Genomic DNA, 15,450 nt, shown 5'->3' with positions numbered 1-15,450 from the left:
AAAGACATCGGCATAGGACCAATAGGCGGAGGGTAACCCGGGAAGGGTGATCGGTTCGACGGTAGGTGCGGAGGATGCACTGGTTTCAGGCAGTTATTGTGGCAAGACGCTCCCCATTGCAGGATGTCTCCTGAATCCCAGTCCAGTACTGGCTTGTGTGACCGAAGCCAGGGTATTCCCAGAAGCAGAGCATGAGCCATGCCAGGGAGCACATGGAAGGCGATTGTCTCAGAGTGCAGCAACCCCAGTTGCATTTCACAGTTCTCTGTGATGTATCGGATGTACCGAAAGTGGTTTTCCATCCACCGAAGAAAGACTGATGGGGGTAGCAAGACGTCGGACGGGAATCTGATGTAGGTCCACCACCGACTGTTGGATAAAGTTCCCGGCAGAGCCTGAATCCAAGAACGCATGCTCTGACAACTGGATGGAACAGCAGGACAGGGATACGGGTACATGGAGAAAAGGAGAGCATTTGGCGTGACCTAGGGTGGCCTCTCCAACGGACCCTAGGCTCAGTAATTTCCCGGCTTTACTGGACAGTCTAGAATCAGATGCTTGGAACTTCCGCAGTAGAAGCACTCTCCTGCTGCTCTCCGATTCTTCTGCAGCATTCTGGACTTTGTGACGTGATTGACCTCCATGGGCTCGAGCGGAGCAGTAGGCCTGGTGGAAGGGGGCGACATTGGTCATTGGAAGGTGGGCGCAAGACGCGGGGTTCTTCTCGCTCGGGTGACTTCTCTGGCACGCTCTTGGAAGCGGAGATCAATACGGGTAGCCAGAGAGATCAGAACTTCCAGGGTGGTAGGTACATCCCGGCCGGCCAGTTCATCCTTGATTTTTCCAAATAACCCTTCCCAGAAGGCAGCTACCAAAGCGTCATTGTTCCACTTGAGTTCGGGTGAAAGAGTGCGAAACTCGATTGCATATTGTCCCATGGTGAGATTCCCCTGGCGGATTCTCATGAGCGAAGAGGCAGTAGACAAGACACGGCCTGGCTCATCGAACACCTTACGGAAGGTATTCAAAAAGGCGGACAGGACTTGAATAGTCGAGTCATTCTTCTCCCAGAGCGGATTCATCCAAGCCAGAGGCCGACCAGTCAGATGAGACATGATGAATGCAATCTTCGAGCGATCAGTCACTCGCTGCAGAGTAGAGATGAGCGAACCAGCCGCGGTTCGGATTGAGTTCGGTTCGTCGAACGGAGGTCTCGTTCGAGTTCAGTTCGACGAACGTTCGACAAACCGAACTTGAACCGCATTGGAAACAATGGCAGCCAATCACAAACACATAAAAACACCTAGAAAACACCCTCAAAGGTGTCCAAAAGGTGACAAACAACTCACAACACAACACAAACACATGGGAAAGTGACAAGGACATATACTCATGCGAAAACAAAAGAGCTGGACAAGGAAAAAGAGGAGGAGACACAGATATAGGCATGGCACGCCCTTCTAAAATCATGTAAAGCACCACAAGGTGACTCCAAGCGTGAGGTAAGGTAAGGTAAGGTGACTCCAAAATCTCCCTTTTTTCAAAAAATTGGGCCACACACACACACACCCACCCCTTAAGTGGCAGCACTTGTGCCCCAGTTGTACACTTCACAGCTAGATTTGCATCAAGCACATTCAAAAATACGCCATCCTTTTCCATCCTCAGGATTGCACCGGGGTAGGTAGCAAAGTCTTTCCTGATCCCAGCTCTGTTCATCTTGGACCATTTTTAAAAACAATGTAAGCAAGGGTTACTCCAAGCGGAGTCTCCCTTTTTTCCAAAAATTGGGCCACACAGACACTCACCCCTTCAGTGGCAGCACTTGTGCCCCAGTTGTACACTTAACAGCTAGATTTGCATCAAGCACATTCAAAAATACGCCATACTTAACCGTTCCCAGGATGACCCCAGGGTAGGTAGCAAAGTCTTTGCTGAACCATGGCTTGTTCATCTTGGCTCTTTTTAAAAAACAATGTAAGCAAGGGTTACTCCAAGCGGAGTCTCCCTTATTTTCAAAAAGTGGGCCCCACACACACCCACCCATTCAGTGGCAGCACTTGTGCCCCAGTTGTACACTTCACAGCTAGATTTGCATCAAGCACATTCAAAAATACGCCATACTTAACCGTTCCCAGGATGACCCCGGGGTAGGTAGCAAAGTCTTTGCTGAACCATGACTTGTTCATCTTGGCTCCGTTTAAAAAACACAGCAAGCAAGGGTTACTCCAAGCAGAGTCTCCTTTTTTTTCCAAAAATTGGGCCACACACACATACCCACCCATTCAGTGGCAGCACTTGTGCCCCAGTTGTACACTTCACAGCTAGATTTGCATCAAGCACATTCAAAAATACGCCATACTTAACCGTTCCCAGGATGACCCCGGGGTAGGTAGCAAAGTCTTTGCTGAACCATGACATGTTCATCTTGGCTCCTTTTAAAAAACAATGTAAGAAAGGGTTACTCCAAGCGGAGTCTCCCTTTTTTCCAAAAATTGGGCCCCACACACACCCACACATTCAGTGGCAGCACTTGTGCCCCAGTTGTACACTTCACAGCTAGATTTGCATCAAGCACATTCAAAAATATGCCATACTTAACCGTCCCCAGGATGACACCGGGGTAGGTAGCAAAGTCTTTCCTGATCCCAGCTCTGTTCATCTTGGATCATTTTTAATAACACAGGAAGCAAGGGTTACTCCAAGCGGAGTCTCCCTTTTTTTTTCCAAAAATTGGGCCACACAGACACCCCATCAGTGGCAGCACTTGTGCCCTAGTTGAAACAGGATGTTTTGATTTGCAACAAGCACATTCCAAATCCACAAGCATTTACTCTCCCCAGGATGACACATGAGTAGCAAATTCCTTGTGGATCCATGTCTTGTTCATTTTGATGAACATTAGTCTGTCCACATTGTCACTGGACAGACGTGTGAGCTTATCTGTCAGCACACACCCAGCAGCACTGAAGACACGTTCAGAGACAACGCTGGCAGCTGGACACGACAAAATCTCCAAGGCGTAAGTGTAGAGCTCTGGCCATTTTTCAAGATTTGAAGCCCAAAATGAGCAAGGCTCCATTTGCAAAGTCATGGCATCGATGTTCATTTGGAGATACTCCTGTATCATCTTCTCTAGCCGTTGACTATGTGTCAAACTTTTTGTCTCTGGTGGCCTTGCAAAGGACGGTCTAAAAAAATTAGGAAAAGATTCAATAAAATTGCTGTTACCAGCACCAGATACGGTGCTACTGGTACGGGTAGACTGTTGAAGAAGACGAGACCGTCCCATGTTTGTCAACTTGCAACTGGGAGATTCACTCCCTGCACCTGCACGGTTGTTTGGTGGAAAAGCCGAGCTAAGATCGAGTAACAGCTTCTGCTGATACTCCTGCATACGTGCGTCCCTTTCTATGGCTGGAATTATGTCACAAAATTTGGACTTGTACCGGGGATCTAATAGTGTGGCAAGCCAGTAGTCATCATCACTTCTAATTTTGACAATACGAGGGTCATGTTGGAGGTAGTGCAGCAAGAAGGCGCTCATGTGTCTTGCGCAGCAATGCGGACCAAGTCCACGCTGTGTTTGTGGCATAGAGGTGCTAACCGTTCTTTCTTCCTATGACATCTCCCCCCAACCTCTTTCAACTGAAATTTGACCAAGGTCTCCCTCATCCGCTGAGTCTTCCATGTCCATGGACAGTTCGTCCTCCATTTCTTCATGTTCTCCTGCACCTTCCTCAACATTTCGCCTGCTACCATGCGCCCTTGTTGATCCCTGTCCCCCATGGTCCCATGCCTGCCGCGTTGGTGATGATGAACGTCTGGACCTTGGTGATGTTGTTGTGTCTTGCGCATATGAATCCTCCTGTAGTTCCTCCCCTTCCTGTTGTCCCACCCCCTTACTCCGAATAGTGTTTAGCGTGTGCTCCAGCATGTAAATGACTGGAATTGTCATGCTGATAATGGCATTGTCAGCGCTAAACATATTCGTCGCCATGTCGAAACTGTGCAGAAGGGTGCATAGGTCCTTGATCTGAGACCACTCCATCAGGGTGATCTTCCCCACCTCTGCATCTCGTTGGCCCAGGCTATACATCATGACGTATTGCACTAGGGCTCGGCGGTGCTGCCACAGTCGCTGTAACATGTGGAGAGTTGAATTCCAGCGTGTCGCCACATGGCATTTCAGGCGATGAACCGGCAGGCCGAAAGACTTCTGGAGCGATGCAAGTCACTCAGCTGCGGGGGTTGAACGGCGGAAGTGAGCAGACATTTTTCGTGCCCTGGTCAGAAGGCCATCTAGGCCGGGATAGTGTGTTAAAAATTGCTGGACAACAAGGTTCAACACGTGAGCCATACAAGGCACGTGTGTCACCTTGCGCAGGCGAAGGGCCGCAGCCAGGTTTGTAGCATTGTCGCACACGGCCTTACCAGGCTGCAGGTTAAGTGGAGACAACCATTTATTAAACTCAGTCTCCAGAGCTGCCCACAACTCAGCCGCTGTGTGACTCCTATTTCCAAGACATGTCAAGCTAAAGACCGCCTGATGCCATTGCGCTCTGCTGCCAGCATAGTAATGAGGGGTGCGGGATTCCTTCTGCGCAGTGAGAACGCTGGTGGCCTGACCAGGCAGGCTTAGGGCGGAGGTGGAGGACCCAGATGAGGTGGAGGAGGCAGAAGCAGTGGCGGAACTTGGACAGACAGAGGATTGACACACAAGTCGTGGGGACGGCAAGACTTGTGCAGCAGACCCTTCACCATCTATCACCATAGTTACCCAGTGCCCAGTCAGCGACATGTAATCTCCCTGTTCATGCTTACTGGTCCAAGTATCGGTGGTGAAATGAACCCGTTGACACACAGAGTTTCTAAAGGAAGTGGTGATGTTGTGTGCGACATGCTGGTGTAGCGCGTGCACACCTTTCTTAGAGAAGTAGTGGCGACTGGGCATCTGGTACTGGGGCACAGCGACAGACATAAGGTCTCTAAAATCCTGTGTGTCCACCAGGCGGAAGGGCAGCATTTCGGTAGCCAAGAGCTTACAGAGGGATAAAGTCAACCTCTTAGCTTTGTCATGGGTCGCAGGAAATGGCCTTTTATTTGTCCACATCTGAGGGACAGAGATCTGGCTGCTGTGTGTAGACGGTGTTGAGTAGGGTGTCCCTGGAAAAATGCAGGTTTGTGAGGAAAGTGCAGGCGTAGACATGATGTTGCCTTCATTCAACGTTGGTGCTATCGATGTCTGAGAGAGCTGTACACACACACTTGTTTCCCCTTCCAAACCAACTGACGACCTATCAAGCAAACTACCTGTTGCGGTTACAGTGGTGGAAGTTGTGCATGGAAAACCAGATGTGACAGCTGTCCCCACAGTCCTAGAAGATGAAGAGTGCGCGGATGCACTGGAAGGGGCAGGCGGTGGATGGTTCGCTCCGCTAGGCCACATTGCAGCACGGTGAGCTTCCCACTGGGACATATGATATTTATTCATGTGACGATTCATGGAAGAAGTTGTCAAACTGCTGAGGTTTTGCCCTCTACTAACAGAATCAGGACAAATTTTACAGATCACATAATTTGGCCGATCTTTTGCTATGTCAAAAAAGGACCAGGCTAAGCAAGGCTAAGAGGGCATGCGACCTGCTGAGCCCCCCCGACTAGTGCTAAGAGGCAGAGTGGTGGCTGAGGATGCAGTTGTAGACGTGCTACCAGTGCTCCGGCTCTGTCCAGGAAGGCGCAAGGTAACTTCGTCGTCGGTTGCATCCTCCTCCACCGCCTCTGTTGACCTCATCGAGTGCCTGACTGTGGGTTGACAGTAGGTGGGAACTAGAACTTCCTCATCAATTGTTGTGTTTGCACTCCCCTCACCCTCAGACCGAGCCTCTTCTTGCCCTGACCGAATATTTAAGCTGTCATCCCAATCTGGTATCTGCGTCTCATCGTCATCAGTATGTTCCTCATTGTCTATAACAACAGGTGTTACAGTTTGTGAAAAAGGGTCAACATTATGCTCAGAAACTTGGTCCTCACGGCCTTAATCAGAGTCACAAAGGTTTTGGGAATCACTGCAGACCATTTCCTGGTCTGTACTCACTGTAGCTTGGGAGCAGACTTCTGATTCCCAGGCTATAGTGTGACTGAACAGTTCTGCAGACTCAGCCATCTCAGTTCCACCAAACTGTGCAGGGCGGATGGAGACTTCAGAGCTGGGAGAATGCAAGTGTGATTGGGCTGACAACTCAGAGGACTGGTGTTTTTTGGATGCGGTAGTTAAGGTGTCGGAGAGGGCACTTGTTGGACCACTTGAGATCCATTCAAGCATTTTCCTTTTTTGGCCATCATCTACCTTTTTTCCAGTTGTTCGTGTCCGTAAAAAAGGGAGCACATCGGATTGTCCACGGTAAGTAGTAGACATCTTACTTTTGCTGGAAGATGGTCTATCTTCAGCAGATGATAATGAAGCTTTGCCACCTTCCTCACGGACAAACCCTTTTTTTCCAATTCCAACACGCCTCTTCCCCTTTCCACCAGCATCTGTCATTTTGCCACTCATTTTGATTGCGACAAGATTGTGCACTTAAAACGTGATAGTAAAATATGGGAGGTGGTGTAGATTTCAGCGGTGGTCTAGCTTTATTAACAGCAGAATAAACAACAATAATTATCCATGACAATGCAACTATGGCCCTTAAACTGGCAGCATAGTTTGCTAGTATAATGGCTTAGTAACAATGAGTTTGAGTGTGCAATGCAGGCAGAGGTGCTGCAAATATCTTTGCACTAGTGGGACAATAGAGAAGTCCAACAGCCACTTTTAGGATGCCACTAAGTTTCCTCAGTGTTTGCTAGTATAATGGCTTAGTAACAATGAGTTTGAGTGTGCAATGCAGGCAGGCAGACATGCTGCAAATATCTTTGCACTAGGGGACAATACAGAAGTCCAACAGCCACTTTTAGGATGCCACTAAGTTTCCTCAGTGTTTGCTAGTATAATGGCTTAGTAACAATGAGTTTGAGTGTGCAATGCAGGCAGACGTGCTGCAAATATCTTTGCACTAGTGGGACAATACAGAAGTCCAACAGCCACTTTTAGGATGCCAATACGTTTCCTCAGTGTTTGCTAGTATAATGGCTTAGTAACAATGAGTTTGAGTGTGCAATGCAGGCAGACGTGCTGCAAACGTCTTTGCACTTGTGGGACAATATAGAAGTCCAACAGCCACTTTTAGGATGCCACCAAGTTTCCTCAGTGTTTGCTAGTATAATGGCTTAGTAACAATGAGTTTGAGTGTGCAATGCAGGCAGACGTGCTGCAAATATCTTTGCACTAGTGGGACAATACAGAAGTCCAACAGCCCCTTTTAGGATGCCACTAAGTTTCCTCAGTGTTTGCTAGTATAATGGCTTAGTAACAATGAGTTTGAGTGTGCAATGCAGGCAGGCGTCCTGCAAATATCTTTCACTAGTGGAACAATACAGAAGTCCAACAGCCACTTTAAGGATGCCACTAAGTTTCCTCAGTGTTTGCTAGTATAATGGCTTAGTAACAATGAGTTTGAGTGTGCAATGCAGGCAGACGTGCTGCAAATATCTTTGCACTAGTGGGACAATACAGAAGTCCAACAGCCACGTTTAGGATGCCACTAAGTTTCCTCAGTGTTTGCTAGTATAATGGCTTAGTAACAATGAGTTTGAGTGTGCAATGCAGGCAGACGTGCTGCAAATATCTTTGCACTAGTGGAACAATACAGAAGTCCAACAGCCACTTTTAGGATGCCACTAAGTTTCTTCAGTGTTTGCTAGTATAATTGCTTAGTAACAATGAGTTTGAGTGTGCAATGCAGGCAGACGTTGTGCAAATATCTTTGCACTAGTGGGACAATACAGAAGTCCAACAGCCACGTTTAGGATGCCACTAAGTTTCATCAGTGTTTGCTAGTATAATGGCTTAGTAACAATGAGTTTGAGTGTGCAATGCAGGCAGACGTGCTGCAAATATCTTTGCACTAGTGGGACAATACAGAAGTCCAACACCCACGTTTAGGATGCCACTAAGTTTCCTCAGTGTTTGCTAGTATAATGGCTTAGTAACAATGAGTTTTGAGTGTGCAATACAGGCAGACGTGCTGCAAACATCTTTGCACTAGTGGGACAATACAGAAGTCCAACAGCCACTTTTAGGATGCCACTAAGTTTCCTCAGTGTTTGCTAGTATAATGGCTTAGTAACAATGAGTTGGAGTGTGCAATGCAGGCAGACGTGCTGCAAATATCTTTGCACTAGTGGGACAATACAGAAGTCCAACAGCCACCTTTAGGATGGCACTAAGTTTCCTCAGTTTTTGCTAGTATAATGGCTTAGTAACAATGATTTTGAGTGTGCAATGCAGGCAGACGTGCTGCAAATATCTTTGCACTAGTGGGACAATACAGAAGTCCAACAGCCACGTTTAGGATGCCACTAAGTTTCCTCAGTGTTTGCTAGTATAAAGGCTTAGTAACAATGAGTTTGAGTGTGCAAAGGGCAGGAGGGTACAGTGGCAGGGTTGTGGGTCTGGGTACAGGAAAGCAAGCCTCCCTTCCTATCCCTCCTAATGGGGAAATGCAGCGAGGAAATCCCTGACCTTAGCTACACAGACGCTGTCATCTTGTGTAGCTGTTAAAATCTGTTTTCACGGCCCTGACTGTCACCTATGGCTCTGACCCTGCCGGTATTAGCCCTTACAAGGGCTGAAAGAAACTTCTATCCCTATTCTGTATAGTGCTGTGTATAGAGCGTACACAGCAGTATCGGAGACAGGAGCTACACCAGCGGTGACTGACACCCAGACGCAGAAGAGATAATGGCGTCCAGACGGGCAGATGCCCGTATTTATAATGCAGGGACATGTGACATGGACATCCTATCACACATGCCATTGCTTTTCTGGCTAAAAGTCCACTTAGCTGTGTGTGTCTGGGATTGGCTGACATGCTGGCCCGCCCCACTACACACACGCGCTTAGGGAAGGAAGACAAGGAAAAAAAAACAAAAAAATGGCGATCGCCATTATCCAAACAGCAGTGATCTGAATGCGCTGTTCCCGCACACTATACACTGAAATTTCATAATAGTGTAAGTCACAGAGTGACTTACACTATTACAGCGGAAAGCCAGCTAGTAATTAGCTTGTCTTTTTGCTGCTAGAACCTTTCTCGAATGTATCTAGAACTATCGAGCTTTAGCAAAAAGCTCGAGTTCCAGTTCGATCTAGAACAGCCCCCAAAATCACTCGAGCCGCGAACTGGAGAACCTCGAACCGCGAACCGCACTCAACTCTACTGCACAGGCGACAGCTCAAAGTGCAGGGAGCACTGGTTTAGGAATCCACGACCCAAGCTGGGATCCCCTCCATACATGGGTGGGTAGGCCAGGCGGGAAGGAGACATGCATGTCGACAATCCCGCAGAGTCAGGGGTTGTTGAGGAGGCCGGATTCTGCAGGGCATACAGATGGGAATCCACGGATGCCATGTATTCGGCCATGCATCTCTGAGCCTCATGCTGGCGGGATAGTTCCTTCTGTAGTTCCATAAGTTGGGAGCCGTCAGAGGATTCGGACGTTTGTATGGATGCCAGACGGGATTCCACGGATTTCATGTGAGCCACCAATCTTGCTTGGGTCTCGCGTTGGCGAGAGAGCTCCTGTTTCAAGTCAGTCAGGGGGTTAGCCTTGATCCCGGCGGAGTCCATGGCCCGAGCAAACTGTTACGCTCACCGAGGAGCGGCGAGCGTCCGGAGGTGGACCCACTGGACCATGCACCGGACTCCTCTGAGAAGACAACCAGCAGCGAACCCCTATACAAGGACTGTGCGGTGCCTCCTCAAAGGGCCTAGATGCACGGCAGCCAGGGACCGGTAGTAGGAGTCTCTGTAAGGCCAGGTGTAGCACGGGTGTGACGTCCGCAGCCGGCAGAACACGGTTATGGCACCGGAGATGTTCACAGCAGGTGGCGTCCACAGTAGGTAGGGCACCGATGACGTCCACGGCAGGTATGGCACGGTGACGTCCACTGTAGGTATGGCCGGTGACGTCCACAGAGAAAATGGTACAGATGGCACTACGGCGAGACAGAGGATTAGCAACAGGTAGAAGATGCACGGATACAAACGATAGTACTCAAGGGCCTGGACACTAGCAATGCACTAGTAGGAGCGTTGCTCAGGCGCCTACTGCCAAGGGAGGCGAACTTAAATACCCATATGGTAACAGGTGACCTCTGAGGTCAGTTCCAGATAATGGGGTGCTACCACTTTAAGAAAAGGGGCGTGGCCTCACACGCAGCCTAGAATCACTTACTGCAGATCTGTGTGTGACCGGGAGACAGGAAGAGGCTGCAGCAGCCCCTGAAGCAGGACACCCGACCCGAAAGTGAGCAGGACGCATAGCAGGACCCGAACCAGGAGCAGAGCCTGCAGAGCCATGGGACCGGTAAGAGGAAGGACGTCGCTGCCAGAGGCTGGGACCGGGAGTGCACGTGGGGGCCATGCTGGGGCTGGGCAGATGTGAGGGAGAGCGCCCCCCTCGGGATCTGGCGGGACCAGGCGATACAATACCTATGTTGTCCCTTCTCTGTCTTTTGATGCCCAGTGCTCCTATTTGGTAGTGGGTAAAGGTGTATCAGAAAAAAAGAAAAGCCAACAGGCGATAACGTGTGCACTGTCTTAGAGTGTATATTTGTCAGTAATTTTCTATCGTCATGTGAATTGGGAAAGGGTTGTCCTAGATTAGTCAACTGCCAATTAGAATAATCACGTATCTGTATCAATTGAGTAAAAACAATTCAAAGATGGCTACAATTAATCCAAGAATCTCCCGTTCTAGCACACCCAGATCACCTCGATCAGTGAATTATCGCTGCATGTTTTCCCTGTAAATGGACCTCCTAAAGATGCCTGAGGTACAGTGTAAAATATGTACAACACAGGAAAATATGTGTCCTCCAGAGATCTGCTATGAGTTTTTGAGTGACACATTAAGCAAAAATAAATAAATAATTAAAATTGTCTACACTCATATCAAATACCGTGTTTACCCAAAAATAGAACAGGGTCTTATATTATTTTTGACTCCAAAAGATACTCTAGGGTTTATTTTCAGGGAATGTCTTATATTTACATAGTATTCTGAAACAGGGTATAGGCAGCCATTTCAGGATTTCAGGGTTGCAAAATTAATATTCACCCCTTCCCCTCTCATGATCCAGCACACCCCTCTGCACCAGCAATAATGATTGGGTGCAGTCAAACTGATGTATCATTTGCATGATGATCGCATGGCAATCCTGGGACTGGCTGTTTGCTCTCCTCACCTGAGAGTGACAGCAGCATAGAAACACATGATGTCCCTCTCAGGTCAGTAGAGCAGACGGCCAGTCTCAGGATTGCGTTGCGATCTTCAGTCAAATAATACAGCAGTTTGGCTTCACCCAATCACTGATGCTAATACAAATGGGTGTGTGGGATTATCAGTGTGCAAAGGGGTGAATTTTCATATTGCATTAACATACTGTATATTTGATTAGCTAGTGCACAACTATAAATGTTCCAGGTCTTATAGCAGCACAATGTACAACAATAAAGGTTACATGTCTTGAAAGGGCTGCCAAAGCCATATTTCAGGATGTTAGTAGCATAGTATGTAAAAATTAACCACAGCAATGGCTTATTTTTGGAACAGGACTTATATTTTAAGCATAAAAAAGGCCAAAAAATTCTTCTAGGGCTTATTTTTAGAGTAGGGCTTATATTTTAAGCATACTCCAAAAAGCCCCAAAAAATCTTGCTAGGGCTTATTTTCATCACAAGTCTTATCCCTCTATCTATCCCTCTATCTATCCCTCTATCTATCCCTCTATCTATCCATCTATCTATCCCTCTATCTATCCCTCTATCATCTATCCCTCTATCTATCTATCCATCCATCCATCCTTTAAAAAAATAAAGTGTTCTGCTACAAAATATAATAAAGATTAATAACAAACTGAAGTTAAATTTAATTACACACATTAAAAAAGGGACCCTGCCAAGACAGATAAGAGTATTAACCTGCAAATACAGGGTTAATCTGCAGGTCAATAGCATTATGAAGATGAATGGGCACACTACTTAAGGCCCCCTTCACACATCCGTGAAAATCACGCACGTGTTTCACGGACGTGTCAAAGGTGCGTTTTCCCCTCCGTGTGCTGTTTATGTCACTACTTGTGTTCTCCGTGTGTTATACGTAATAACACACGGAGAACGGAAATTTGCGCCTTACCTGTTTCTTCCGGAGCTGTCTGTGGTGCTGAATTACAGTGTCCGGCACAGGCCACGCCCCACTGACGCTGCTTCCGACCCTCAGTGAAGAAGATGCATTGTTCAAATTCACTGGGGGACGGATGCAGGTGACAGCCGAGGCAGACACTGCAGGGCTCGTGGGGGTGAGTATGTGTTTTTTTTATTTTTAAAATGACACGTGTGTTTCTCTGGCGTAGGTCACCTGGGCCCGCATCCACACTACACCCATGTGGTACGTGTGTGGGCCGCATGATACCCGTGCTGCCGGAGAAACACGGACATGCAGCCGCGTGGAGCACACGGGCTCAGGTGTGCTCCACATGGAGGCACGGGCCAATGGCTAAACACGTGCATGCACATAAACCCATTGATTTTAATGGGTTTACGTGTGCCCGTGTCTCCGGTACATGCGGGCATGGACCTAGCACGTACCGGAGACACGTGCGTGTGAAGGGGGCCTAAAGCACAGTTTTAGGAGGAAATGAACTTTACCTCTCCCAAAAGCCGCCAGACACCTTCAATACACTATACACTTGTAAATTAACCCTATATGTGCTAGAATTTTAGGTACATAGCACTATCTAACCTGACAGGTTACTTTTAAATAACAAAAAACATCCATATTAATATGTATCTACACAGCCATAAAAACCTGAAGGTATCCCTATCTAGAATATCATTTTTGCCCTTAGACCAGTCCAACTAGTTTTTAGTCAGACTTAATCTGCCTTATAGTAGAAAGTTTAAAATTGCCCATTATACATTGTTGAAGCTTCACCTATGAACATACAACTGTAAAACCCTTTTAGTGTTTGCTCACATCTGCGTATAAATATGGTGAGTGCAATGCGATAAAAATCGCATTGCACCACGGCCAATTTTATTCAGTAAGGCAGTGTTCATCTGCTAGGTTTTCAGCTGGAACGTGGCTTAGGAAAAAATTACAGCATGCTGCCTATAGCGGTGCTGTCATGATCAAAGTCGGCTTTTCCCTGCTGTGGTTACACCCATCTCTGGCCTGGTCATGTCAGAGGTAACTTCCCTTGCCTCGTTCTGGATCTCAGGATGCTATATAGTGCCTCTCTACCTATGGCTCTGTGCCAGTGATATTTCTGCCTTGCAGCGTGAATACAGGCTCTGGTGAGTGTTCCCGATCTCTCCTACTTCCTTGCTACTTTATACTTCCTCCCACCCCCGCCGCGGCGTCTCATGGGCCTGCATGTGCGTCCTGGTTGCTGTAGCAACTGGACGCCCACGTGGGTACTGACGCCGGCGGTGGGTGTGTGTGATGGGCGATGCAACCACGCATGCGCCGCATACCGAAGACACATTGGTCGCAAGCGCCGGTCATGTGACCGGGTATACGCCCATAAAAGGGCCCTGCCATCATACTAGATCATCATCCATGAGTAAGCAAACAGTATAGCGATAGCGAAACGTACGTCGGATGCTTTAGGGGGTTTCCCTTGCCTACCGCCTGCCTGTTCCAGTGCCACCCCTGATTGGTAATTATAGACCCTTTGGTTTCTCTCCCTCCCTCCTGCTGGGACTTACTGTTCGCCACTGGGCTGATCTGATTTCTAGGAGGTCATTTTGGGGAGTTGGTAACCACAGACCTTTGGTCTTCTTCCCTCCCTCCTGCTGGGATTTATTGTCCGCCTTTTGGCTGACCCTATTGTCAGGAGGTTATCTTGGGTGCATTTCACTTGGTGTATTGCCAGCACTGGCACAGGCTCTTTTCACCTCTCCAGTCCTCACATGTCATTTCATGCTTGCAGCTTTTATTGCATGTCAGATATTTGTACACTGTTTTGATATTGATTTTAATATCATGATAAATAAAGCTGTTTTTACCCTTTTTGAAAATTACTCCTTTCTCCTCTGGTTTCTCAATCTAACGGAGTAAACAGTGAGCCTTCGCTCTCACAGGATTGCAGGGCCACTGTCATTTTGCATTATGTGTCATAAGTTTTTTGTTTTATTAATTGTCTTTCCTGTGTTTTTCACAGCAGTACTTATGGCCAAAATGAATTTTCGGTCACGGGACCAAACGTGGCAACAACAATTTAATGACACGTTTAAGGAGGATGGTGGGGTCATCTTGGATGATGGCATAACAGATATGGAGGAAACAATTTCTAAGTACAAAGCCCTCCTATTTAAGAGGACAAAGTTATGGTGGAACCGTGCGTTCCTGGAAAAATACCAACAGAAGAATCTTGTCCCGAGGGGACTTAGGATACAGGTTTCACCCTCTTTTCCTGTAGAGGATGAAACCTTCAAGAATAAGTGGGAGGAGCTGGCTACCCAGTGTTCCATTGGTTTTATCGGATTACTTGTGGGCCTTAATGACTCTAACTTGAAGAGCCTAGAGAATGAATTGGAGGGATTGCAGGAGGTGATCAACAATGGGCTGACAGGCGAGTCTCTGAAGAAATTTGAAGATGATCTAGAGAAGGATCTTTTGAAATGGGAACGGGATACCCGCACTCTAAAGTATAAAAAATTTCGCAGAGATTTAAACGACTTAGCCACCAACCAGGTTTATAAATGGAGAGGTAACTCACAGAGGCCTAGGGGAGAATTCAGGTCTAACTCGAGGTCTAGATCCAGATCTACATCGGTTAAATCATATACATCTGATGAAAGCCACCACGATGATGTTGATCACCCAGCCACCAGTGGGGGCTATGATCTGAGAACCTTACCCGGGAGAGCCAAGGGATTTCAAAACAGGAACCCCAAGGCAATTACGAGTAATATAAGACCGGGTCAGAAAAAGCACGAACTACAGGTGATTAATCTCTCGGATCATTCCCTCACTGATACTCAGGTTGAGGTATTATCACGTGGCCTCACCTTTGCACCAACTAACGGCTTTAATTTCTTTTTAGCCATGAAGGATCTGAATCTCTTCTCACGCAGACTACTACTTAGTAAGCTGCATAACAAAAAGACAACTATACCTGGTTTGGAGACGGCAGCAGAGAGGGAGGCTGTGGCCATTCTGGAGGATCTTTTGAAAGAACAAGAAACCGCCAAGCAAGGTATTTTTCCAAGTACCATCATGCCGAAATCAACTAAATTTCCCCCCTTGTCTATCTGCCCTGCCATTGATATGTTTACA

Source organism: Anomaloglossus baeobatrachus, chromosome 7 (genome assembly GCF_048569485.1).
Source record: "Anomaloglossus baeobatrachus isolate aAnoBae1 chromosome 7, aAnoBae1.hap1, whole genome shotgun sequence".
NCBI classification, from domain to species: Eukaryota; Metazoa; Chordata; class Amphibia; order Anura; family Aromobatidae; genus Anomaloglossus; species Anomaloglossus baeobatrachus.
Note: the sequence above shows the minus strand (reverse complement) of the source record.